At 39.6% G+C, this 26,402-nt stretch overlaps 1 pseudogene; it reads right to left on the reverse strand.

Moving 5' to 3' along the window:
- Window positions 1-26,402, reverse strand: part of LOC115429925 (phospholipid-transporting ATPase IC-like) — a 34,030-nt pseudogene that overhangs the window by 3,025 nt on the left and 4,603 nt on the right.

Raw genomic sequence — 26,402 nt, forward strand, 5'->3', positions numbered from 1 at the left:
AGAACGAAGGAAACAACTGAAACAACAAATGACTCTAAATGTGAACAAGTTAAATGTGACTGAATAAATATAAAAAAGGGGAAAATTCATCGAATGGGACATGAATAATCAGTGTCTAAATAATTGACAAAATGTGTCAGAATTCTTAATTTGACACAACTGAAAACGAATAAATGTTGAAACTAGTTGATAAATGTGTGAATTAATTCATAAAACATGGAAACAAATGAAAGTCATTATTAAACCATATGAACAAAATGAATTGAACCATCTGGAATGACATGAAACCCAAACCTGGGGTGAATTACCCAGAAGCCCCTGCTGTGAAGCGGCGCCATGGCGACTGACCTGCAGGTGACGTGAAAATGAGCGAGGAGGCGGTGACGACAGGCGAAGGACTGGTAGTCGGACGGCGCCTCTCCGTCCTGCCCATGGTCTGCAGAAGGCGCCGTACGGGATGAAGAAGATGATGAGCGACACGAAGATGCGTGGAACAAACTGATGAAGAAGTTCTTATAGTTGAACAGCGAGCCCTGCTGACCCGGCAGGTACAGCTTCGGAAACTTCAGACTCAGCTTATCGTTGACGTCCTGCAGACGAAGGACGGTTTAGGTACGCATTACATCCAACCATCCATCCATCCATCCATCCCTCCGTCCGTCCATCCATCATCCGTCCATCCATCATCCGTCCATCCATCCATTTGTCCAATCGTCCGTCCATCCAACCAACCATCCGTCCATCCATCCATCCATCCATCCATTTGTCCAATCGTCCGTCCATCCATCCATCCATCCATCCATCCGTCCATCCATCATCCGTCCATCCATCCATCCTTCCAACCATCCATCCACCCATCAGTCAGTCCATCCATCCCTCCATCCATCCATCCATCCATCCGTCCAACCAACCATCCGTCCATCCATCCATCCATCCTTCCAACCATCTGTCCATCCAACCATCCATCCATTTGTCCAATCGTCCGTCCATCCGTCCATCCATCCGTCCATCCATCCACCCATCAGTCAGTCCATCCATCCCTCCATTTGTCCATCCGACACAATAAAATACAACCCAATGCCACAGACATGATAAACGGTGGTAAATCGGTGAAACCAGGGTTTGTAATTGGACAAATAACCTAAAAATAAAAAAAACACATGGATGGCATCACCACAGGAGTGACTTAGTCCAGGCTTAAGTCTGGTTTAGACCAGTTCTACACCTGTCCATGAGATCACTTTTGTTATGATGTGGTTCTAGTATCATAAAATGGACTGACTGATGACTCAGAGTTAAATGACCGTATTTGAAACCACACATTAAACGTCACTGCTACACCTCAGCGACGGTCACTTAAATACGAGCGGACACAGACCAGCTCGGTGGTTTTCAGATGGGTTGGACTGGGCTTTTCCCAGTCGGGTCCGGTACCTGGTCCAGAGTCCGACCAGTAGAACGGGTAGAGCTGCTGTAGAACAGGTTGTACAGAGTGATGAACCAGTCCTCATAGGCCACCTGCGAACACACCACAGGTCAGAAGGTCCACATGGTCACACCGTTTCCATGGATACAAAACAGCAAGCTCCATCCTCCCGATTGGACGCTTTAATCTTTTTAAATAAAATGCAATTTAATGATGTTTTACTGAAGTGCTGCACAATAAAGGGACATTTAGTAAATAATCATTTGAGAATCGAAAGCCAAAGTAGAATTTTCAGGATTTGTATTTATTTTCTGATGACTTTTTCTTTATACATCTCAACAGAAACGGTTCTCCAGCTGCTTACATTCCAAAAACAAGCATTTCATGTGTTATGTTCATTTTAGTTTCAGTCAAAATGGATCAAAACAACAACACAGAGAGAAGACTGTTCCTGTGAATGCACTGGTGAAGATCACATACGATCTATGATCAAAAACAAGATAGAGCTGGGACCAAGGTTATTATCGTTAAGGAAAACCAACAAATGATGAAAACTAGAATTGTAAAAACATTTTTGTTAACTGAAATAAATAAAAACTATAATTAAAAGAAAAAACGATAACTAACTGAAACTGTATTGTGTGTTTACAAAACTAACTAAAACGGATAAAAATTATGGATAAAATTCCCTTCGTTTTCGTCTTTGTCAATGTCGGATTGATACGAAAGCGATTTATTTCTCTCTAGCAATTTTAGCTAGCGGCACCATACGACACTTTTTGGTCCGTCACTTGTGTTCACTTGTGGTTTCCAGTCATCTTCTGGTCCCCACTCTACCTGGAAACATGGAGACTAAAGTTGGGAGAAAGCAGCAGAGTCCTGTCTGGGATTTATTTGAATACGACGACAGAGAAGAAGAGAAAAGAGACGACAAAACTAAAACTAAACTAAAACTAAGCATTTAGAAAAAAATGAAAACTAATAAAAAGTAAACCTTCTCCACAAATGAATTAAAATGAATTAGAGAAAAAAAGTCAAAACTAATAAAACTAAACTAGAATGAAAAATCCAAAAATATTAGAACCTTGGCTTGGACTTTGTCGTTTTTCCTGCAGTAACGAGTTCGTTGGACTTTTCCTTCAGTATCTGGACTTCTACTGCTGTTACCTCTGGATGTTCTCAGGTCAGGTATTTCCTCCTCTAACACTAAAACTAAATAAAAACTCAACTCAAACCGTCCAACTCCACAAAATAAAATATTGATGCACTAGAAAAAACCTGAAATCCAGACATGTCAGAGTGAATGAACGTGTAGAAGTGAGTACGTGGATGAACCGTCCCACCTGTGAGGAGTATCCGCTGAAGAAGGAGTACCAGAAGTGGACCAGGGTGAAGGCGAAGTTCTTGAAGAAGAAGAAACGCAGGAACTTGCACATTCGAATGTAGGACCAGCGTCCGTGCACCAGCAGGAGGCGCTGCAGGTACCGGAACTGGGCGAAGGCGTAGTCGCTGGACATGACCGCCTGCATCCCCTCCTGACCGCTGATGCCCACACCGATGTCTGCAGCTGGACACGGGGGGGGGGGGGGGGGGGGGGGCGGTTTTAACAGGTTTAAGGTCAACCTCCAGCACCGTTCACCTTTAACCACAACTGACCCACAACAACAACAGCAAAAAGAGTTTTATCCTGGAACAGCGCTGGACCTACACTTCCATTTTACACATTCAACATGTCCCACAGCGCTAACGAAAGTAATGACCATGTTTCAGAAATTAATGACATTTCAGAAAGTAACGACTTTCTTTCCAAAAATAACTTGGTTTCTGAAAAAAATGACTTTGCTTCCAAAATTAACAGCTTTCTTTCCAAAAACTACTTTGTTTCCCAAAGTAATGACTTTGTTTCCAAAAATAATTTTATTTTCAAAATAATGACTTTGCTTCCAAAATTAACAACTTTCTTTCCGGAAAATGACATTTTTTCTGAAAACAACTGTTTCCAAAAACAACAACTTTGTTCTGAAAACAACTTTGCTTCCAAAGTAACGATTTTGTGTCCAAAGCAACAACTTTGTTTCTGAAAATGACTTTGTTTCTCAATATAAACGACTTTGTTTCTGGAAAATAATACCTTTCTTTCTGAAATAACTACTTTGTTTGTGAAAATGACTTTGTTTCCAATAATATAAACTTTCTTCTCCACAAAATAATGACTTTATGTTCCAAAAATGACGCTCTGGTTTTGTGAACTGCTGAGGGGTCCGGGTTCATTCGGCTGTAAAATGTGGACTCTGTGTCACATGTTGCGTTGACATCTTTAACTGTTCCTGAACCTGCTATGAATGTGGACGTGGCGGAGTATCGAGGCCCGTGGGAACGGCGGGTGGGTGCGTCCATCACCGTGTGCGTCTTACTTTGATCATGTTGACGTCGTTGGCTCCGTCCCGATGGACAGCGTCACGGCCTTCTTGTACTTCTTCACCAGACGACCACGTTGGCCTTCTGCTTGGGCGTGACGCTGGCAGCAGATGACCGCCTCGCATTCACACGCCATGTCCACGAAGGTCGATCTGGAAGACATGCACGCACCACATCAGTACTGACCAGTGCTCCGCATTGTTAGTAAAAGGTCCTTCTGCTGTGACCTCTGACCCCTGACCCCGCCTCCTACCTGTCTCATCTCCTTCTCCCAGCGTTCATCGGTTTGTCCGTGCCTGAGGACTGCTGGGAATCTGTCCGCTTTCGCCAGACGATGTAGACGTAGGCGGCGGCGTTTCTTCTTCTTTTCATACAGAATCTCATTCTGATAGAAATAAAAGACAAATAAAACACCAATAAAAGACTAATAAAAAACAAATAAAAGACATCAGCGCCAACACAAGGAAATAAAAAATGTAGGAAATGAACTGTGGTGATGATCGGAAACAAAACCATCACCACCTGGATTTAAACTAAACCAGTGCTTCTTCTACTGGATAATTAAAGCAGAGATGTGTCTTTATTTATTTATTTTATTGGTTGATTTAATGGGACATTATTGTTACAGATAAACCAGAGTTGGTCCAATGGTTGTTTTTCATCTGCATCACACGTACAGATCGACATTCACTAACAGTGTGTAAATGTAATGTAATGTTCCAGTCCTGGTTCTGTTCTATGTTCCAGTCCTGGTTCTGTTCTATGTCCAAGTCCTGGTTCTGTTCTATGTTCCAGTCCTGGTTCTGTTCTATGTCCCAGTCCTGGTTCTGTTCTATGTCCCAGTCCTGGTTCTGTTCTATGTTCCAGTCCTGGTTCTGTTCTATGTTCCAGTCCTGTGGTCTGGACGCACATCAATCTAACTATAGAAGTGGGCGGGACTTTCACTGGAGGAGAACTCAACTCAATCCAATCACAGTCCATATCTGACTTCTATCAGTGATCAATAGGAACTAGACCAGTGTTTTTCAACCTTGGGTAGCCTGGAATTCAAATGGGGTCGCCTGAAATTTCTCGTAATTGATCAAAAAATAAAAAAATTACTAAGAAAAAATATGTTTTAATAATTCAATATAAATGTCATAATTAAAACACCACACACTTTTCGTAATAAAAATTACAAAAGCTGCATTATATACATTATATTGCCTAAATGTCATCTAAAATTGATATTTATTTGCAAACAACAAACTGTTACATGATCAAAAACCTAATTACTTGTACTTTCCAGACTATAAGCCACTACTTTTTTCTCGTTTTGAACCCCGCGGTTTATAGAGTGATGCAGCTCGAGTACAGATTTATACGGGCTAACGGCCACCAGGGGGCGCTCTAGCAGGAAGCGCAAAAGTGAGAGACAGGTGGAAGAGGTGATGAAGAGGAGAAGTTTTAATCTGAACTTTTAACAATCATTTTGCGTATCATGCACAAACACACGAAGAAATGCATATTTTGCAGCTTTTAAGTTAAAAGGAATTGATGCGTCTGTCTGAGAAGGAAACAGAGCTGCAGGACGGAAGTGCCATTGAGCAACAACGGAGGAGAGACGAAGAAGGAGTGTGATGGAGAATGTGAGACTGTTCAACTCCAACACTGAAGAAGACGACTGCAGTGGTTTAATGAGGCAGAAGGAAGATGAAGATACAGATCAATGACTTTTCTGGGTTTTTGAACCAGCCTGTTCCTGTCGTGTTACAGCCGCTGTTTGGAAAAAAGCAGTGAAGGGATGGAAATAAATACTTAAATATCTTTCTGTTTACCGTCTTTCTGTGTAAATATCTCACGTCACAACGTGGACACCTGCGGCTTATATTCCGGTGCGCCTTATAGCCCGGAAAGTACGGTAATCTTAGCAAAAAAATGTCCGACCCATCCCCGTCCCAGCGTCAGACTCGGACTCACCAACCATCCTCCGGTGATGATCAGAGCGTTCTTTCCTGGCGTGGTGAAAAACGGTTCAGCTGTTTTCTTTCTACCTGGTCGTTGGGTCAGAGGCTCGTTCCTCCTGTTTTCCTGACGCGTCCGGAGCTTCTCGCTGCAGACGAACAGACACAAACGTTTAGACAAATACGAAAGACGGTGCACGAAGTCGGCGTGAGATGTTCGTGCGCTCACTTGACGTCTTCTCCGTAGTGAATCTGCATGTCGTCAGTCAGCAACGAGCACGAGTATCCGATGTTTTCTGCCGTTTCTGGGAAAATAAGGAGTCAAATCAAAACCCCTGAGCCTGTTTTCCATCCACACTAAAACTCTGGTCAGTATCTGATCAGTGGAGTTATCAGATTATTATTGATCGTAAGTCTGTGTGTCATTATATTGATAATGGGATCCTCAGGGCACCGTCTTAGATCCATCATTTAACTGTTTACATTCATGCATTTTCAGATGTACAGTCGTGGAAAAAAATATTAGACCACCCCTTGTTTTCTTCAGTTTCTTGTTCATTTTAATGCCTGGTCCAACTAAGGTCCATTTGTTTTGGACAAATATATGATACCAACAAAAACAGCTCATAGTAGTTTAATTTCAGAGCTGATATCGATCCATTTAACATGTTTCTTGATAAACACCAAAATCCCTTCAGTTCTTCCATCAGTATCTATGTCATTGTACTGACAAAAACATGCTTTTATTCATTCCATGTTTTCTTTCTGTCTGTTTAGTCACATGACACACACAGGAGTTAGGACTGGATTACAGACCAGTGTTTTTGATGACTTTGGATGAAATAATCATTTTTTCCGTGACCGTACTTCTGAACACTGATGACACTGACCCCGTTTACACTGATCCTCTGATCCGTATCAGATGATTATTGATCATGTGAAACAGTCTAATCTGATCTGTTTTACCAGATAACAGCAGTAATCTGATTAGAACTAATCAGATTAACACACCTGGACCTGTCCCCAGTCCTCCATGTCTTCATGTATGTAAACAGGTTCATCTGATTTATTTAGTTCTGTTCCATCTGAACATGTGGGAAACTAAACGTCTACACCAGGGTTTATGGATTATCCTATTTCTGAAGTGCATTTAAACGCATCGCATCTGATTTTAACAGTTACTGGATTTTATGGTCATGTGTCATGATCTTTGTTAAATCTAAACTTTAACCAGGTGACTTCTGATTCCATTTCAGAATTTCCTCAAATCTGGGGACGTGTGCTGTGGTTTTAGTTTTCAGAGCTGAGTGAGTCAAACCCAAACTGGACCAGATCGTCCTCAGCTGATCCCACCTTTCTTATCTCCGGTCAGAACCCAGATCTTGATGTCGGCTTTGGCCAGTTTGGCGATGGTCTCCGGTACTCCGTCCTGCAGTTTGTCCTCGATGGCTGTCGCTCCGATGAGCTGAAAACAGACGAGTTTAACTCAGACACAATGAAGGGGAAGCAGCTTTAACTCTACAAAGGACTCCCATTAGAACGGGGGAAATTTATGTTGTTTTTGCAATAAAAGTGCCAGAAAATGGCTTTTTTGGCAGTTATTTTAAAACTTTATTTCACTCTTTTAATTGTACAGCTGTTTTTGTCTTTTAAATCTATTCTTGTATTTTAGTCTATCATTTTGCTTTTTTTATTCTTCTGTACGACACTGGGTTTTAACTGTACAGCTGCTTTATGTCTTTAATCTTCTGTTTCTGTTGGGTTTCTGTAAATTGGCTTAGAGTCTGGTTTTGACCAACTCTATATATAAAGTGTCATGAGATAACTTTTTTGTTGTGATCTGGCGTTATAAAAATAAAATTTGATTGACTGAGTGATTTGTTTGGTTTTCCCCTGTAAGTCACTTTGGAAAAAAGCATCTGCCAAATGCAATAAATGTAATGCAAACTTTTTGTTAAGAACTTAACATTCAATATCTGTCTGTTAATTATCATTGTATGTAATAAATGTTTTAAAACAATGTGCTATAGTAAAAAAAAAAAAAAAAAAAAAAATGACTTGAATTTTTAAATTCTTATTTATTACGACCAAAAAACGTCCAATCACATTAGTAGAACACTCCAGAACAGCACTATCACTATTATATACAACTATTCACATGAATTCACTACTAAAACGCTGATTAAAGTCATAAAAATCTTCCATGTCTCTCTCACCGACTGCACTCTGCTGCTCTAAGCCCTGCCCACTCCTACCCCTCCCCCTCAGCTAATGACAGACCTCTACCCTCATGTGTTCTAGACCAATAGAAAGAACCCAACCTCAGATAAATGACGACAGTTGGGTTAAAATGTCCAACTTCTCAGTGATCTTTCCACTTTCGTGTCATTTTCGTAACCATGGAAACCACGGTTTACGGAAACATACCATCAGGTTGTTCTCGATCTGCTCGTAGACCCGGTCCAGGGCGGCGTCTCGGTCCACCATGGTCACCTGAGCCTCTTTGTGTTTCCTGGACCAGGCGTTGTACTCGGCATCACTGATGTCTTTGTAACACAAACACAGCGTCCGCAGCGTCTCGTTGGCGAAAACCTGAAAAAAAAAAAAGACAATAAAAACAAAATGTTTCCTGTGACCTCAGAGTCACTTTGTCCAAACAGATGGTTGGACGGTGAAAGCAGGTGAACGTACGTCCAGAGCGGCCTGAGTGGTCTCCTTATGTCTGGAGTTTGGAGACAGTCGCTCGTAGATGACGGTGTCGGCTCCTTTACAGTAAAGACGAACCCTCCCATCAGGACAGCGCACTGGAACAGGAAGTGCAGGTGAGAACAGGAAATACACACCAGGAAATACACACCAGGAAATACACACTGGAACAGGAAGTGCAGGTGAGACCAGGAAATACACACCAGGAAATACACACCAGGACATACACACTGGAACAGGAAGTACAGGTGAGAACAGGAAATACACACCAGGAAATACACACCAGGACATACACACTGGAACAGGAAGTGCAGGTGAGAACAGGAAATACACACCAGGAAATACACACCAGGACATACACACTGGAACAGGAAGTGCAGGTGAGACCAGGAAATACACACCAGGAAATACACACCAGGAAATACACACTGGAACAGGAAGTACAGGTGAGACCAGGAAATACACACCAGGAAATACACACTGGAACAGGAAGTAGAGGTGAGAACAGGAAATACACACCAGGAAATACACACCAGGAAATACACACTGGAACAGGAAGTACAGGTGAGAACAGGAAATACACACCAGGAAATACACACTGGAACAGGAAGTACAGGTGAGAACAGGAAATACACACCAGGAAATACACACCAGGAAATACACACTGGAACAGGAAGTACAGGTGAGAACAGGAAATACACACCAGGAAATACACACCAGGACATACACACTGGAACAGGAAGTACAGGTGAGAACAGGAAGTACACACCAGGAAATACACACAGCAGATCAGAGCAGGAAATACACACCAGTCTGATCAAACTAAAACTGTGCTGTGTCTTTTACTGACACAACTAACAATTATTTTCATCAATTCAATTTATCTCTCAGTTACTTTAAAATCTAATAATTGGGTGATTCTCTTTTTGCGTCATCATTTCATGTCCACGTTTCACTTACCCCAGATTTTTTCTAAAATGTGCCAAATATTTATGACAAAGTCATTTAATTCTGTGTTTAAGTGTTTCCCCTCACTTAAACATGAATTAAATGCATTTTAAATATTATTTTGTATTTTACACACCTTTTTACTCACACACACACACACACACACACACTTTCCTTGTGTCCCTCAGTGTCCATGGAACTAACTTCCTCCAGTAGGATGAGTCAGAAAACTATAAAAACTGTTTTTTTTTCTTTAATAATTTGATAAAGTAGACTAAACTTTATTTTATTATGTAATTGAATCTGGTCAAACTGTATTTATCATTTACTATTTCCTTCATATTATATAAGTATATAGTTTTTTTTACTTTATATTTTCTTCAGATCCAGACTAAACGGTGGACTCTTACAGATGATGGACATCCGTTTTCGGTCGGAGTTGAAGTCCAGCAGGGCTAACATCTCGTAGGTGGCCTCCTGATCCGCCTCCCTGATGGTGATGCTGTCCTGGGTCCGAGACAGGAACACATAGCCGAAGTTCCGGGCCGCTGTCACCAGAGCGCCCTCATCAGGAGACGCCGCCTGGTAGACCAGCTCACCTGCAAAAACCAACCCACCGGGTCAGAACCGAGCCCGGACCGGGTCAGAACCCAGCCCAGACCGACCCCAGTGAGCCCAGACCGGCCCCTGTGAGCCCAGACCGGCCCAGGTGTGTGTGGCGTTACCGTCTTTGTGCTCCACCATGACGGTGTGGCAGAGGGACAGCAGTTTGAAGAACTCCACGGCGTCCTTGTCCTTCCTGGAGCGGACGCAGGACACCAGGGCGTGGTCGGTGAACTGGAACTTCCTGTCGGCGTACTGGTTCCAGCTGAAGTCCACCGGCTGAAACCAGGGACACCACAGCAGAGCATTATGGGTAAACAGGCCGCTTCTGACTGTTATTATTCCAGGATTTGGTCAAATTTATCACATTCAACTCTGGTCAATTTCAGTCCGAAAAAAAACCCCAAAAAAACTGCTTTTCTTTTTTTTTTTTTTTAAATGATAAATGTGGGAAATTAAACCGAAGCCTTTTCCATTTAAATCAGATTTCATAAAATAAACAGGCAGTTCAGTAAATTATCTGCAGATACTTTAAGGAATAACAAATGAGTCTGGATCCAAAAGTCAAAGGTCAGTGCTCCTTTTTTCCCCACAATATTTTCCTTATTCAAATTTTACAAATCATTAGCCTTATAGCATAACTGCCGAAGTCATATTTTTGGTCAAATTGTGATTTCTGCGTAGCTTTACTCTATTAACACTGTTGATTAGTTTTACATCATTGGCTGTGACTGAAAAAAACATGACATAGGCAGTTATGGTATAAACAAAAAATACCAACAACATAACCTCTAAATAACAGGTAATCTATTACAAAACATACAATGAAATACAATATCACATTTTAAATTGTTACTTTATTATATTATTATTATCATTATTATTAGGCCCGAGCCCAGGAACACATGCCAGCGAGGGCCTATTAAAATCACATGGTTTCGTTATTATTATTATTATTATTATTATTATTATGATGATATGTGATGGTCTGATTATTGATGGTTTGCGGTTGCTTTACCTGTCCTCGGTCCAACTGGACCCCCTTAGCCGTGGTCGGGTCACCTGTGGACGAAAAACCCAAAACAGATCAATTAAACAGGATCATTACCGTGAAATACTCAAACATGCACATGGAGGTGAGGTGAAGGAAGGCAAGGTTATAAGGTAAGTAAGATAAGGTAAGGTAAAGTAAAGAAGGTTAAAAGGTAAGGTAAGGTTATAAGACATGATAAGATAAGGTTATAAGGTAAGGTAAAATAAGGTAAGGTAAGGTTAAAAGGTAAGAAGTTTTTAAGGTAAAGTTAGAAGATAAGATAAAATAAAGTAAAGTAAGGTAAGGTTATAAGATAAGATCAGATCAGGTGTTTTGGATCGGAGCGTTGTGATTGGTTGTATCCTAAATGTGCTGGTGGGGGGGTCGGTCGTTACCGTAGCTACGTCCTGCGATGGTGCACTTCTTGAACTGCATGACGTTCTGCGTCAGCGTTCCCCGTCTTGTCGGAGAAAATGTACTCGATCTGACCCAGCTGCTCGTTAAGGGTGGTGGTCCGAGCCTGCGGGGTCACATGGTTTAAAGGACACACCCACATTTTACACCTTTACGACTACACCAGGACAGAATGAGGAGGCCACTGATCTGTATTTATAAGGACTCGTTATATTATTGAACAACTAGAGTTCATTCAAGATGTCAATAAAGGTCCAATATGGACATTTAAGAAAGTAAAAGACAGGTTTAGTCTGAGGAAAATATCACAGAGCAGAATTATTACACAAATAAATGAACAAATGTTCCATCTCACTGGATGATTTTCATCTGTTCAAGTGAAAATAAACAAATCCAAATTTACATGAAAAACAACATTTAAACAAATCTGTGACTAATAGTGTCCTTTCTTTTCAGTCCCATCCTCCCACTCACTGGCTTTAGGTCGTTCTTCCATCTTTCTGACTATTTCAAAGCATGTGATGGATCAGTGTTGTGCAGAAAACCATGGTTTGAAAGATGGAGATTAGAGTTCAAACCATTAATCGGTTAAAAACATTCAATGACAAGCTTCCTGAATGGAAACTTTGGTAAAATGCACTAAAATACGCAAGAACTATGAAAAAATACACTACAATAAATAAAATAATGATCAAATGCACTAAAATATGCTAAAATGTACTAACGTATTAAAATGTACACACAAGGAAAAAAAAAACGCACCATTTTCATTTTCTTGATTTTTTCAGAAATATGACAGTTATTGCAAAATTACAACTACAATGAGTTCAGTTCTATTCTGAGTCCAAATGAAATGATTGTTTTCCTGGTTCCGGTTGATTGATTTTGATTTTCAGTAAGAACTGTATTTGTGTATTCACACCCATGTCTGCTCATGAGTCAAACTCACAGATGAATTGGACCTCTGCTTAATTGTGCACAACCATTCCCTATAAAGACACCAAAATGGAACAAAAACACATTTGTCCACACTGACACCACTACTGCAGCCGGACAGAGATGGGGCCACTGGCAGGTTTCAGCTGGACGGAGCAGACGGGCCGTAGCCAGGCTGTTTGGACTCCACCACTCTACCGTTGGACGCCCTGCTGAGCGTTACCACACCACCGGCTCCTCCAACCACCGTCCCAGATCTGGTCGACCGTGTGTTACAACCGCTGCACAGGACCGTGACGATCAGCTGTCACATCTACGTGACAAGTTTCAGCCCGATGTGGCCCCATCTCTGTCCGGCTGCAGTAGTGGTGTCATTGTGGACAAATGTGGTTTTGCTGCATTTTGATGTCTTTATAGGGAATGGTTGTGCACAACTGAGGAGAGGTCCAATTCATCTGTGAGTTTGACTCATGAGCAGACATGGGTGTGAATACACAAACACAGTTCTTATTGCTAATCAAAATCAATCAACTGGAACCAGGAAAACAATCATTTCATTTGGACTCAGAATAGTACTGAACTCATTGTAGTTGTAATTTTGCAATAACTGTCATATTTCGGAAAAAAATTGAGAAAATAAAAATGGTGCGTTTTTTTCCTTGACAGTATATATATATATATATATATATATATATATATATATATATATATATATATATATGATGTAGTTTTTAAAAATACTTAACATAAAATGTACAAGAACTATGCAAATTTACACAAAAATATGCAAGAAATATGCAGAGACTGAAATATGCAAAAAAAAGGTTAAATATGCTAAAATTTTCTAATGTATTAAAATGTCTATATAGATATTTTCATACATACTTTTTAAAACATTTAACATAAAATATACAAGAACGACGCAGAAAAAAATATAAATATATAATGTATATATATAATATTATATATATATATATATATATATATATATATATATATATATATATATATAAAATATGCAAGAAATGATGAAACGCAATAAAATATACAAGAACTATGCAAAAATTCACCGAAATACGCAAGAAATATGATAATATACACTGAAATATGCAAAACAAACAAAAGTTAAAATATGCTAAAATGGACTAAAATATAGTAGAATGTACATATCTATATATGTATTAAGAGTGTTTCATTGGTCTGAACAGTATTTGGTTAAATCTCTTTTTTGACTCATTTTTTCTGAAGTTCAGAAGCTGCCTGATGATTCTGCACAGATTAATATGGGGTGTCATCATTTTAGGCCACGCCCTCTTATTATAAAATCTATTTCACCTAAAAATGAGTGACTGGGATCAAAAATGGACTTCATATATTTGTGTAAATGTTTGGTTTGATTGTATACGTTTGTTTCTGTGTTTGCTCATGCTTGTATTATGGTTAAGCCACGCCCCCATGAACATGACAAACAGACCCTCATGTCAGTGGGACCAGTCTGGTTAAAATAAAAAACAAAGTTTGAAATTGGAAAACACGACTAAACTTCTAAACGAACCTTTGCCGGCGTGTCCTTCTCAGCGAAGTACATCTGCAGATCCCAGTTGATGAACTTGCTTTGACCCAGTCGAATGATCTCCACACTGAGCGTGAGCAGAAGAGAACGGAGATGGTGAGTGACCGTGGCGCCCGCCACAGGTGAGGCATTAAGCTGATGGTGCGTTCACTGACCTGACATAGAGCGAGATGGGCACCATGGTGTTGAGGACGATCAGGTATCCCCAGAAGCTGAGGAAGCCCCGGTAGGAGGCGTCCTGGTCTTTCCCGTCGAACAGGTACCAGGCCTTAGAGCCGATCTGCTCCCACCAGAAGGTGTGTCCGATGGCCAGACCTGCAGCCACCAGGACCAGCAGCACGAAGATCTGCACCAACACAACCACACAGGATTTAGACTCCACTTTGGACATTTATTTAGCTTTTATTACAAACTTGCAAAAAAAAACAAAAAACATTATATTAAAAAAAAAATTGCTGTATCAGATGAATGAACACGTCCAAAACTGTTTCACCCCAGTAGCAGGTGTCACCATAAATTTAGTTTCACCCATTTTTCATTTTACTACAACAACGAAAGCACTTGAACACAACGCACTCAAATTCACAAGAGGGAAAGTTCATTTTCCTAATGGCACATGAAGGCAGCATTCATCAGGAGCCACTCTACTCCAGATGGAAGATAAATAAAACAACAAAAATCTGACATGTTCAGAGAAAAACTTATGAGGAGCAAGGTTATTATCGTTCATGAAAACTAACGAAATGACCAAAACTAGAATTGTCAAAACATTTTCGTTAACTGAAATAAATAAAAACTAATTAAAAGAAAAAAAAAAAAGATAACTAACTGAAACTGTATTGTGTGTTTACAAAACTAACTAAAACGGATAAAAATTATGGCTAAAAGTCCCTTCGTTTTCGTCTTTGTCAATGTTAGATTGATACGAAATCGATTTATTTCCCCTGAGCAATTTAAGCTGGAGGCACCATATGATATTTAAAAGTCTGTCACTCGTGGTTTAGAAAACTAAGACTAAGCATTTAGAAAATAACGAAAACTAATAAAAACTAGCAAACCTGCTCTAAAAACTAATTAGAACTAAGCGAATTAGAGAAAAAAAAAGTCTAAACTAAATAAAACTAAACTATAATGAAAAATCCAAAACTATTAGAACCTTGGAGAGGAGTGACGTGGGTGTAAAGTTGGATTATTTTAACAAGAAATTCATTTTTGAGACTTCTTCAGACAAAGTCATAATATTAGGAGGAAATAAAGTTAGAATAAAGAAAGAATGAAGTTGTAATTATGTAAAAAAAACAACAACAAAAAAACAGTCATTAAAAATAAGAAAGTAGCTGAACAGGGGAAATTCAAAAATATTAAAAGAATAAACCGGTAACTACAAGAAAAAAACAAGAAAAAGGTTTAATATTGGCAGAGTTGTCCAAATTCCCAGCTGACCCAAACGCAGCAGCTGCTCTTTGTATTTAACTTTTTAAACTTTCATCAAACTTAATAATCCAACATTATTGTCTTAATATGGTAACTCTGGTTCTGAAATATTTCTGGGTTGATTCTCCCACAGCGGTGACTCCTGTGGCTTTAATTGGATTTCCCCGTCGTCGTTGTCATGGTTACCAACAGACAGACTCACCGTGTAGACCATGTAGTTCATCAGTTTGTCGATCTTTGTCCTCTTGAATCGCGTCTTCCCGCCGTTCCTCATGATTTTGGTGTCGGCTCCTGCGGCGACACATTAATCCAATATTTAGATTAATTTGACATTAATCCAATATTTAGATTAATTTGACATGAATCAGGAAACGGGACGCTTTAAGTTCACATTAAACACAAATGTCAGGGGTGTTCAACATATGGTCTGCGGACCCAAACCAGACCATCAAAGGGTCCGATGGGAGGAGTCTGTGAAACATTTTAATTACATACGTGTCAGATATTTTAAAAATATAAACTTAATTAATATACAAATACATTATGATGCTAGTTTTATAATATGGTATAAACTGTTCATTATCAAGGAATGCTAATGCTAGTGCTAATGCTAGGTACTGTGTGTGCATTATGGGTAAAATGCAGAGACTGAATTTCTACGGAAGAGGATTAGGGCCACTGGGAAAAAAAAATTTAAGTCCAATATATTTTTTAAATTATTATTCTGAGAAAAAAGTCAGAATTCTGACTGTTTAAAAAAATATATTATTCTGAGATTAAAGTCAGAATTCTGAGAAAAAAAAAGTCTGAATTATGACTTTTTTCTCAGGTCCTAGTCCTGGTTCTGGTTCTGGTCTTGGTGTGTGTTCAGACCTGCGAAAATGACCAGGCCGTGGCACTCCTCGGTGTTGCGGACCTTGCATCCTCGCAGCAGCATGTTGTCCAGGTCCAGAGGGTAGCGCTCCCTCCTCCACAACATGGTCCCGGTGAACTTGTCCAGACGGTTGTTGGGCTCCTCGCAGTCGATCAGAGCTGCAGAACGACACCAGAACGTTAAGCACAGACCGCAGCTGGTTCTCAGTCCCATCTGGGTCCGTAGAGAACACGACGGCTCCGACCAGAACAGAACATCAGCTCAGGTTCGGTCTGAGATCAACAAGAACTAAACCTGGAATAAACACTGCTTTTCTAAACCCATGTCATCAGACCGTTCCAGCTCTTTGTCCTTATATGGACGTCCTGGGGGTGTGTTCACAGTCACATGTTCAGCTTTTACTAAACGGGTTCTTCTCTGAAACTGGATTTATTTTAGTATCTGTCACTTTTCCATCTTTTTAGACCCAATAATAAAAGGTAAATGTAGACAGATTTCCAGGGCTGTTAGAAAATATCGGTTCGGCAACATTATCGTGATATTTCATTTCCCAATACTGTATCGATATTAAAAAGTACAGTATCGATATTAAAAAGTATTGTATTGATATTAAAAAGTACTGTATCAATATTTTTAGGTATTTATTCAAATGCAGTTATTGTGGAGGTTCATTTTAGTTTTCTTTATTGTTTCTATTTTATTAATTATTATTATTAACACTGTTTTATTAAATAATGGTTATTTGAAACATCCTAAAAGCACTTTTTACTGTCTGAGAAGCAGATGTTTCTTTGTTGGGATTGAACTCAAATACTGTTCTGATATTAGTTGTGAACTAATAGAATCTGAACATTTGAACAGGATCTGAAACTGTAACGTCTGTAAAACAGAATTTCAGTTTGAACACAGGAACATTTTGTGACAGAACATTAGATCCTGTTGGGATCAAATAAAAATGTGTTTAGTATTTGTGCAGATTTCTGCTGTAATTCTATTCTTCCAGGAAATAATCATTTAAAAAAAGAAACAAACAAAAAATTGCCTTTTTAACAGTATCATGATATATCGTGATATATCGTATCGTGATCCTAGTATTGTGATTTGTATCGGCAGATTCTTGCGGATACACAGCCCTACATATTTCCCCCCAGGATGGACCTAATGATGACCTCAGATAAATGCAAAAAAAGTTATACTCTTGCTCTGATCCATCCCATAATTAATGAATTTATAATCAAATAGTGGGTTAAAAAATAGGACCCAAATATGGACATTAAATCTCCCTACGTGTCAGTGCATTAGATGTGTAAACGTGTGTAAATGTTCTTCTATAGACTCTAAATACAGACACTGTGTTCAATGTGTGGATCCTAGTGGGTTTTCTGATCCACACATGACCACACATTTTTCATTAATCTCAGTCTCATTCCAGGTTTGGTATGGAACCCATCGTGTCCACTGGTGTTACATGCGGAACCTGAACATTTAAATGCATATAAATCGCAAATGATTTTCAACAGCAGTCATTTTTGTCAAACACTCTGCCTCTGATAATTAGTTCAATTCCCAAAATGCACCTGTGAGAGAACAAAATGGTATTAAAAAAAAAATAGTAGTAACTTTCTTGTCCTTTTGACCGTGTTACATGCGGATTTACGTATTAAATATAATCTAAAATAATATAAAAATGTTTATCTTAAAAATAGTTTCTCTTTCATCTCAGTTAATATTTCTTTTTCAAATAGACCCAAAGTTTTTCCAAACCTGCTTCAGAACATTCATCTACATCTGGGTTGAATGTTTAACCTCATGTCCAGTTTCAGAGAAGAACCCACATGTATGTTTCATCTTCCAAACCGCAGATGTGATGCTCTTATAAACCATCTAAGGCCTGCTGTCTTCACCACAGTTTCACTGGGTTTTAGTCCCGTTTCTGTCCTGACAGTGTGGTCAGTCTGGTTTTACCGTCGAACTCTGCCAGCTGCCGTTCCTCCTGGAGCCTCTCATCGGTCACTCTGAGTCCCATCTTAAACTTCAGGTTGGTCTCCCTGTTCAAAACATGCACGACATCAGCTGATTATCAGAAAAAACAAAACATGCACAACATCAGCTGATTATCAGAAAAAACAAAACATGCACGACATCAGCTGATTATCAGAAAAAACACCTGGAACATTTAACAAACATCTGACTGGACCTGGAACTACCGCCAGGACCACAGGGATCTGGACCAAAACACCAGTTTAGTCCAGTTTCATCTGTTCAGCATCAACATCTGGAAAACCAACCTGTACAGACCACACCCCCTACAGGTGTATAAGACCACTCCCATTACAGGTGTATAAGACCACTCCCATTACAGGTGTATAAGACCATTCCCATTACAGGTGTATAAGACCACTCCCCCTACAGGTGTATAAGACCACTCCCATTACAGGTGTATAAGACCACTCCCATTACAGGTTTATAAGCCCACGCCCCCTACAGGTGTATAAGACCACTCCCATTATAGGTGTATAAGACCACTCCCTCTACAGGTGTATAAGACCACTCCCATTATAGGTGTATAAGACCACTCCCCCTACAGGTGTATAAGACCACTCCCCCTACAGGTGTATAAGACCACTCCCATTACAGGTTTATAAGCCCACGCCCCCTACAGGTGTATAAGACCACTCCCATTATAGGTGTATAAGACCACTCCCTCTACAGGTGTATAAGACCACTCCCATTATAGGTGTATAAGACCACTCCCTCTACAGGTGTATAAGACCACTCCCATTATAGGTGTATAAGACCACTCCCCCTACAGGTGTATAAGACCACTCCCATTACAGGTGTATAAGACCACTCCCCCTACAGGTGTATAAAACCACTCCCCTTACAGGTGTATAAGACCACTCCCATTACAGGTGTATAAGACCACTCCCATTACAGGTGTATAAGACCACTCCCGCTACAGGTGTATAAGACCACTCCCCTTACAGGTGTATAGGACCACGCCCCCTACAGGTGTATAAGACCACATGACTGAATTCACTTCACATCTCTGTGTGTCTGTGTGCGTTTCCATAGAAACAAGTTCATTTTCGTGACGTTAAACCACCTCCAGGTAAATCAAACTTGTTTGATGTGAGGGCGTTTCCTCAGAGCAGGTCACATGACCCTGACCAACGTTTACTTGACTCTTATCATGGTCTTGTGTGTTTGCTGAGCAGATTAAACAGAACCGTATGGAACCAAAGTAAAGTCCATTAGTGGTTTGAACAGGGCGTGTGTGAGCGTGTGCAGAGAAAACACACCGATCATCAGGTCACATGTTCACGTCCCAGTCTTACCCGTCGAGTTCGGCCGTTTCCACGTAGCACAGACTGTTTGGGTTGGAGCTGGATAATAACAAGATGTCCGCCTGAAGGGAGACCGACGACAGAACAGTTCTATTATCACAGCGTATATGTGTTTGTGTAGAACCAGGTCTAAGAACAGAACCAAGACTAACAGAACCAAGTCTAAGAACAGAACCAAGTCTAAGAACAGAACCAAGATGGGGTTCTACAGTTCTAACATACATCCATAATCTGACACCGTCACACTTTTTTAGGTCTATTTTATCTTAAATGAATGAATGAATAAATAAATAAATGACTTTTACAATTGATCAAGAAATCACACATTAATCAAATAAACAATAACAAAAAAAGTTCTAAATTCATGAGGAAACTCAACTGCAACCAAACATTAGGTCTTCTCAGATTATTAAATCTTATATTTACAAGAAAAACATTGATATTAATGATAAATTTACAGAAAAAATGTTGATACTTTTAGATTACACACATATTATATATAAACTATTATACACCCATAAACATTACAGTAGTAAATTTAGAAGAAAAACTCAATAAAAAGCCATTTTTGAAAAAAAAAAAAAAAAAAAAGATAAATTCACAACAAATGTTCTTTGGGATTAAACTGATCAAATTAAAACAAAAAATTAAACATCACAAAAAATCTTGCACATTCTGTGATATAAAGTTATATTTACACGAAAGAACCTGACATTTATAAATAAAATGTCATTATTGTTCAACATTATAAAATCTGAAGGTTCATGAGGAAAAACCCAGAGGAAACTATTTAAAAACTTACTGGAACAAAGTCATTTTTCTTCAGTCGTACGACGTCTCCGACCTGAATGTCCCTCCACTTCGTCTCCTGAAACCTGAAGAAAAAAAACCCACTTTCATCGTCCAGAGGAAAGAAAAACCAAACCTTTCATCGCACTCAGTAAGACTGTCTGATGATGTCACCATGACATCATCAGCCCTGTTTGCACCAGGGGAACTTTAACTATATTAAAAAAAACCCAAAAAAACTTTACTCTGAAATCAGGAAAAAAAAAATTCAGAATCCTGGAATTCTTGGGGGCGGGGCTGTATGTTGAAGAACACTGATTGGTGGAACACACTGTCAGTATTCCACATTTCCATTTATCCCATCATGCATCTGGGTCTTTTCACTAAAGCTTGTCTTTACTATCTTGTTGTCTTTTTTGTCTTTTTCGTCTTGTTGCGTCTTTTTACCTCTGCCAAGGAGGTTCTGTTTTTGCTGGTGTTGGTCTGTCTGTCTGTGTGTGTGCAAGATAACTCAAAAAGTTATGGACGGATTTGGATGAAAATTTCAGTTAATGTTGATACTGGCACAAGGAACAAATGATTACATTTTAGTGGTGATCGGGGTGGGGGGGCGACTGATCTGCCTTGGTGGAGGTCTGCGCTCTCCGAGTGCTTTTGTAGTTTGTCGTGTTGCATCTTTTCGTCTTTCTCATCTTGTGTCTTTTTGGTCTTGTTGCATCCTTTTCGTCTTGTTGCATTTTTTTTCGTTTTTCTTGTCTTGTGTCTTTCTCGTCTTGTTGCGTCTTTTTCGTCTTTCTCGTCTTGTTGCATCTTTTTTGTCTTGTTGCGTCCTTTTAGTCTTTCTCGTCTTGTTGCGTCTTTTTTTGTCTTGTTGCGTCTTTTTCGTCTTGTTGCATCTTTTTCGTCTTTTCTGTTACATTGCATTTTTTTCTTATTGTGTCTTTTGTCTTTTTCTTCCTATTTTGTTTTATTATGGAGTTCTTGGGGGCGGGGCAGAGTGTTGAAGAGCTCTGATTGGTGGAACACACTGTCAGTGTTCTTCCGTTCTCCATGTTTAATCCAGTGGCGCCTGAACTGGTTTATTCCACTGACACTAGATTCACTGAGTTTGTCATTTGTTAAAAGGAGCAAAAGAAGAAAAAGTACAAGAAATGGACGACGTCCACCAACATCTGACCTCAGTAAAACCTGGACCTAGAACATATTTACACTCAGTAGAACCTGGACCTAGAACATATTTACACTCAGTCGAAGCTGGACCTAGAACACATTTACACTCAGTAGAACCTAGAACACATTTACACTCAGTAGAACCTAGAACACATTTACACTCAGTAGAACCTAGAACATATTTACACTCAGTAGAACCTGGACCAAGAACATATTTACACTCAGTAGAACCTGGACCAAGAACATATTTACACTCAGTAGAACCTGGACCTAGAACATATTTACACTCAGTCGAAGCTGGACCTAGAACACATTTACACTCAGTAGAACCTAGAACACATTTACACTCAGTAGAACCTAGAACACATTTACACTCAGTAGAACCTAGAACATATTTACACTCAGTAGAACCTGGACCAAGAACATATTTACACTCAGTAGAACCTAGAACATATTTACACTCAGTAGAACCTAGAACATATTTACACTCATTAGAACCTGGACCTAGAACATATTTACACTCAGTAGAACCTGGACCTAGAACATATTTACACTCAGTCGAAGCTGGACCTAGAACACATTTACACTCAGTAGAACCTAGAACATATTTACACTCATTAGAACCTGGACCTAGAACATATTTACACTCAGTAGAACCTAGAACACATTTACACTCAGTAGAACCTAGAACATATTTACACTCATTAGAACCTGGACCTAGAACATATTTACACTCAGTAGAACCTAGAACATATTTACACTCAGTAGAACCTAGAACATATTTACACTCAGTAGAACCTGGACCTAGAACATATTTACACTCAGTAGAACCTAGAACATATTTACACTCAGTAGAACCTGGACCTAGAACATATTTACACTCAGTAGAACCTGGACCTAGAACATATTTACACTCAGTGTACCGTGTCCTGGACCGTCTTTACTCTCTGTAGAACCTGGGGTTCTTTCAGCGGGTAAATCCCGGTTCCTTTAGCTGTTCTTTGACCCTGTGAACTCTGACCTTCCGTTCAGGAGAACCTCAGACTTCCTGTTGTTGATCTCTTTGTCCATCCTGTGTCGTGCCTGAAAGAATTCACAAACACAAAAGGACAGATTCAGAGACGCTTCATGGATTAAATCGTACCCAGAGGGTTGGTTCCAAAACTCCACGTTAGCAGACTGTAGCTGCATTAGCTAACGTTAGCATCATGTGGTCAGGTTGGTTACAAAACTCCATGTGTTAGCAGACTGTAGCTGCATTAGCTAAATTTAGCATCATGTGGCCAGTCAGTTAAATGCTGTTAAATGGACTTCTCACCAGATCGTCCACCAGGTCTTTAATGGCTGTGACTCCCAACACCACCACCAGGGGGATCAGTGTGGTGTACCAGGGCAGCGTGGAGATCTCCGGGATCACCTGATGACAACGTTCAACAGCAGATTTAGATTTTAAAGATCACAGGAGGTCACCCTGCAGATTCTCCTGATGGTAAACACCCTGATTTAAAGAAACTCAACAGACATCAGAAGTGTTTTTCCTTTTCCTCTGTGTCACTGATCGATTTCAGTTTACGTCGACAACCTAAAACCTTCCACAGCATTAAAAAAAAAAATTTTATAAAGTATCCAGACATATGTTTCTGTATATACAATACTGGTCAAAAGTTTTAGAACACCCCAATTTTTCCAGTTTTGTCTGTAAATACTAGCAGTTCCAGTCCAATGAACAGCTGTAAATGGTACAAAGGTAAGCGGTGAACTGACAGAGGTAAAAAAAAAAAAAAAAATGTAAGGTTAAACAAAACTGAAAAATAATGTACATTTCAGAATTATACAAAAAGGCGAACAAGTAATGGGTGAACAACTGAAAGCAGTTCTGCAGCAACGGAGGTTGATCAAGCCTGGAAAGTTGGTGGTTCAATTCCTCCAGGTCTCCTAACGTTTGTGAATTCCTTCGACCCCCTGTGTCTGCAGAAAAGGAGTGTGGAACACACTGTGGTACCAGACCATGGAGCATTATTGGAACAGGACTGGACTGAAGAAAGGAGTGTGTTAATGTAAAAATGGAAAAGAGGAAAAGGCAATTAATGATAGAAGAGAGACAGAGCATCAGAAAAGTGAAAAATGTAGGTGTGTCCTCCAGAGAAATGTCCAAGAAAGTCCAGGTGTCAGGAAGTCCAGTTTCCTTCAGCATCCAAAGGCACTCAGAAACTGGACTGGAAATGCAGACAGAAGAGGTCTGGAAGAAGCACAGACACAACAGAAGCAGAAGAAGAGTTTATGACAGAAAACAGCTGGAGTGAGAGGAGACTGACAGGACAACAGCTGAAAGACGAGAGAAGAGAGAGGAGGAGGAAGAGAGGAAGAGTTTACACTGGGAACAGAGGACTTCCAGTTGCAGGTCTGATCAGTCCAGAACCCCTTCTTCCAGTCTTCAGTAGTTCCACTGCTGGTGTTTCATGGCCCACACAAGCCTGTTCTTCTTATTCTGAAGTCTCTGCAATGGCTTTAGCTGCAACTGGACCCATCAAACCTGCAACTGGAAGTCTTCTGTTCACAGTAGATCCAGGTGTGTCTAATCAATCAGTTGTCCCAACAAGTAGCAGACACACCTGGATTAATCAGAGTGTCCAATAACGAAAGACAGGAAATAAAGGACCTACCTGAAGTTCAGGAAGTAGTGGGGCTGTGCACAGAGCCCACTGCCTTTTCCTCTTTTCCATTTTTATAGTAACACACTACTTTCTTCAGTCCAATCCTGTTCCAATAATGCACACACTGGTATGGTACCACAGTGTGTTCCACACTACTTTTCTGCAGACACAGGGGGTTGAAGGAATTCACAAACGTTGGGACACCTGGAGGAATTGAACCACCAACTTTCCAGGCTTGATCAACCTCCATTGCTGCAGAAATGCTTTCAGTTGTTCACCCATTTCTTGTTCACCTTTTTGTATAATTCTGAAATGTACATAATTTTTCAGTTTTGTTTAACCTTACTGTTTTTGTTTTTTTTTATACCTCTGTCAGTTCACCGCTTACCTTTGTACCATTTACAGCTGTTCATTGGACTGGAACTGCTGGAATTTCAATACAAAACTGGAAAAATTGGAGTGTTCTAAAACTTTTGACCGGTAGTGTGTGTATATATATCTATATCTATCTATCTATATTTCCGTTTATCACTGTTATTATTTCACCCGTCCGGCCCACTTCAGATCAAATCAGGCTGAATGTGGAACCTGAACTAAAATGACTTTGACAGCCCTGGTCTAAAGGGAAGTTGTCTGCACAGCTCATTTCCATGCGTTAGCACCTGTTTGATCTCTCTCTCTCTCTCTCTCTCTCTCTCTCTCTCTCTCTCTCTCTCTCTCTCTCTCTCAAACAGTGTTTCCAGTGTTGTCTGTTGTCGTACCTGTAGGATGAGCAGGGCCAGGAAGTACAGGTTGGCAGCTCTTTTAAACTGTTCAAACAGGTTCAGAGGGATGAAGGTCAGGACGTTGTATTTGTACGTCTTGATGGCATTTCCCTAAAAAAACAAACAAAACAATAACATTTAATATGTGCATTATTGTTATGAAATGGACAGTTTATTTTTGTTTTTTAATATGTGCACTATTACTGCTACAAAAAGGACAGAGTTTATTTTAATATGAAATGCTGCTGCAAAATGGAGAGTCTATCCTCCGCATGTTCAGCAATTTTGTGTTTTGTGTAGGAATTTAGAGAAGGTTAAAGGATGGGGTAAAGGGGACGGGAGATTATAAGTGAAACTTCATCCTGTTCTTTTTCGAATGTTGGACTTTCTTTCATAAAATCCTTTTGTTGTTTGGTTTTAATGCAAATTCGAAATAAATAAACAGACTGAACCTAAAATCCCACTAAAAACAGGAAAAGTCAGATTCTTTGCTGTTTTTCACCAAACACATATTCAATGAACCATTTTATTACTGATACAACTAGAACAACTGGTGTCAGGTGTCACATGACGCCTCACATCTGATTAGCTGATGTACTTTCACTTTTCCATCTGTTTATCCCATTTTTTCCATCTCTTCCTGAACCAAACATGATGATGACGTTGGTGTAAATTCAGTTTTATGGCATCTCATTAGTCTGGTTCCTCTCAGCCATTCACCATCATAGGCGTCACAGTTTTACTTTAACATCTGAACAAGGTTCTAATAGTTTTGGATTTTTCATTCTAGTTTAGTTTTATTTAGTTTGGACTTTTTTTTCTCTAATTCAGTTAATTTTAATTCATTTTTAGAGCAGGTTTGTTAGTTTTTATTAGTTTTCATTTTTTCTAAATGATTAGTTGTAGTTTAGTTGTAGTTTAGTCGTCTCTTTTCTCTTCTTCTCTGTCGTTGTATTTAAATAAATCCCAGACAGGACTCTGCTGCTTTCTCCCAACTTTAGTCTCCATGTTTCCAGGTAGAGTGGGGACCAGAAGACGACTGGAAACCACAAGTGAACACAAGTGACAGACCAAAAAGTGTCGTGTGGTGCTGCTAGATAAAACTGCTAGAGCGAAATAAATCATTTTTGTATCAATCTGACGTTGACAAAGACAAAAACAAAGGGAATTTTATCCATAATTTTTATCCGTTTTAGTTAGTTTTGTAAACACACAATACAGTTTCAGTTAGTTATGGTTTTTTTCTTTTAATTATAGTTTTATTTATTTCAGTTAAATGTTTTTTCAATTCTAGTTTTCATCATTTCGTTAGTTTTCGTTAATGATAATAACCTTGCATTTGAAAACTCAGCGAGGCTCCGTCTGTTGAT

The sequence above is a fragment of the Sphaeramia orbicularis genome, chromosome 12 (genome assembly GCF_902148855.1).
Source record: "Sphaeramia orbicularis chromosome 12, fSphaOr1.1, whole genome shotgun sequence".
Taxonomy (NCBI): Eukaryota; Metazoa; Chordata; class Actinopteri; order Kurtiformes; family Apogonidae; genus Sphaeramia; species Sphaeramia orbicularis.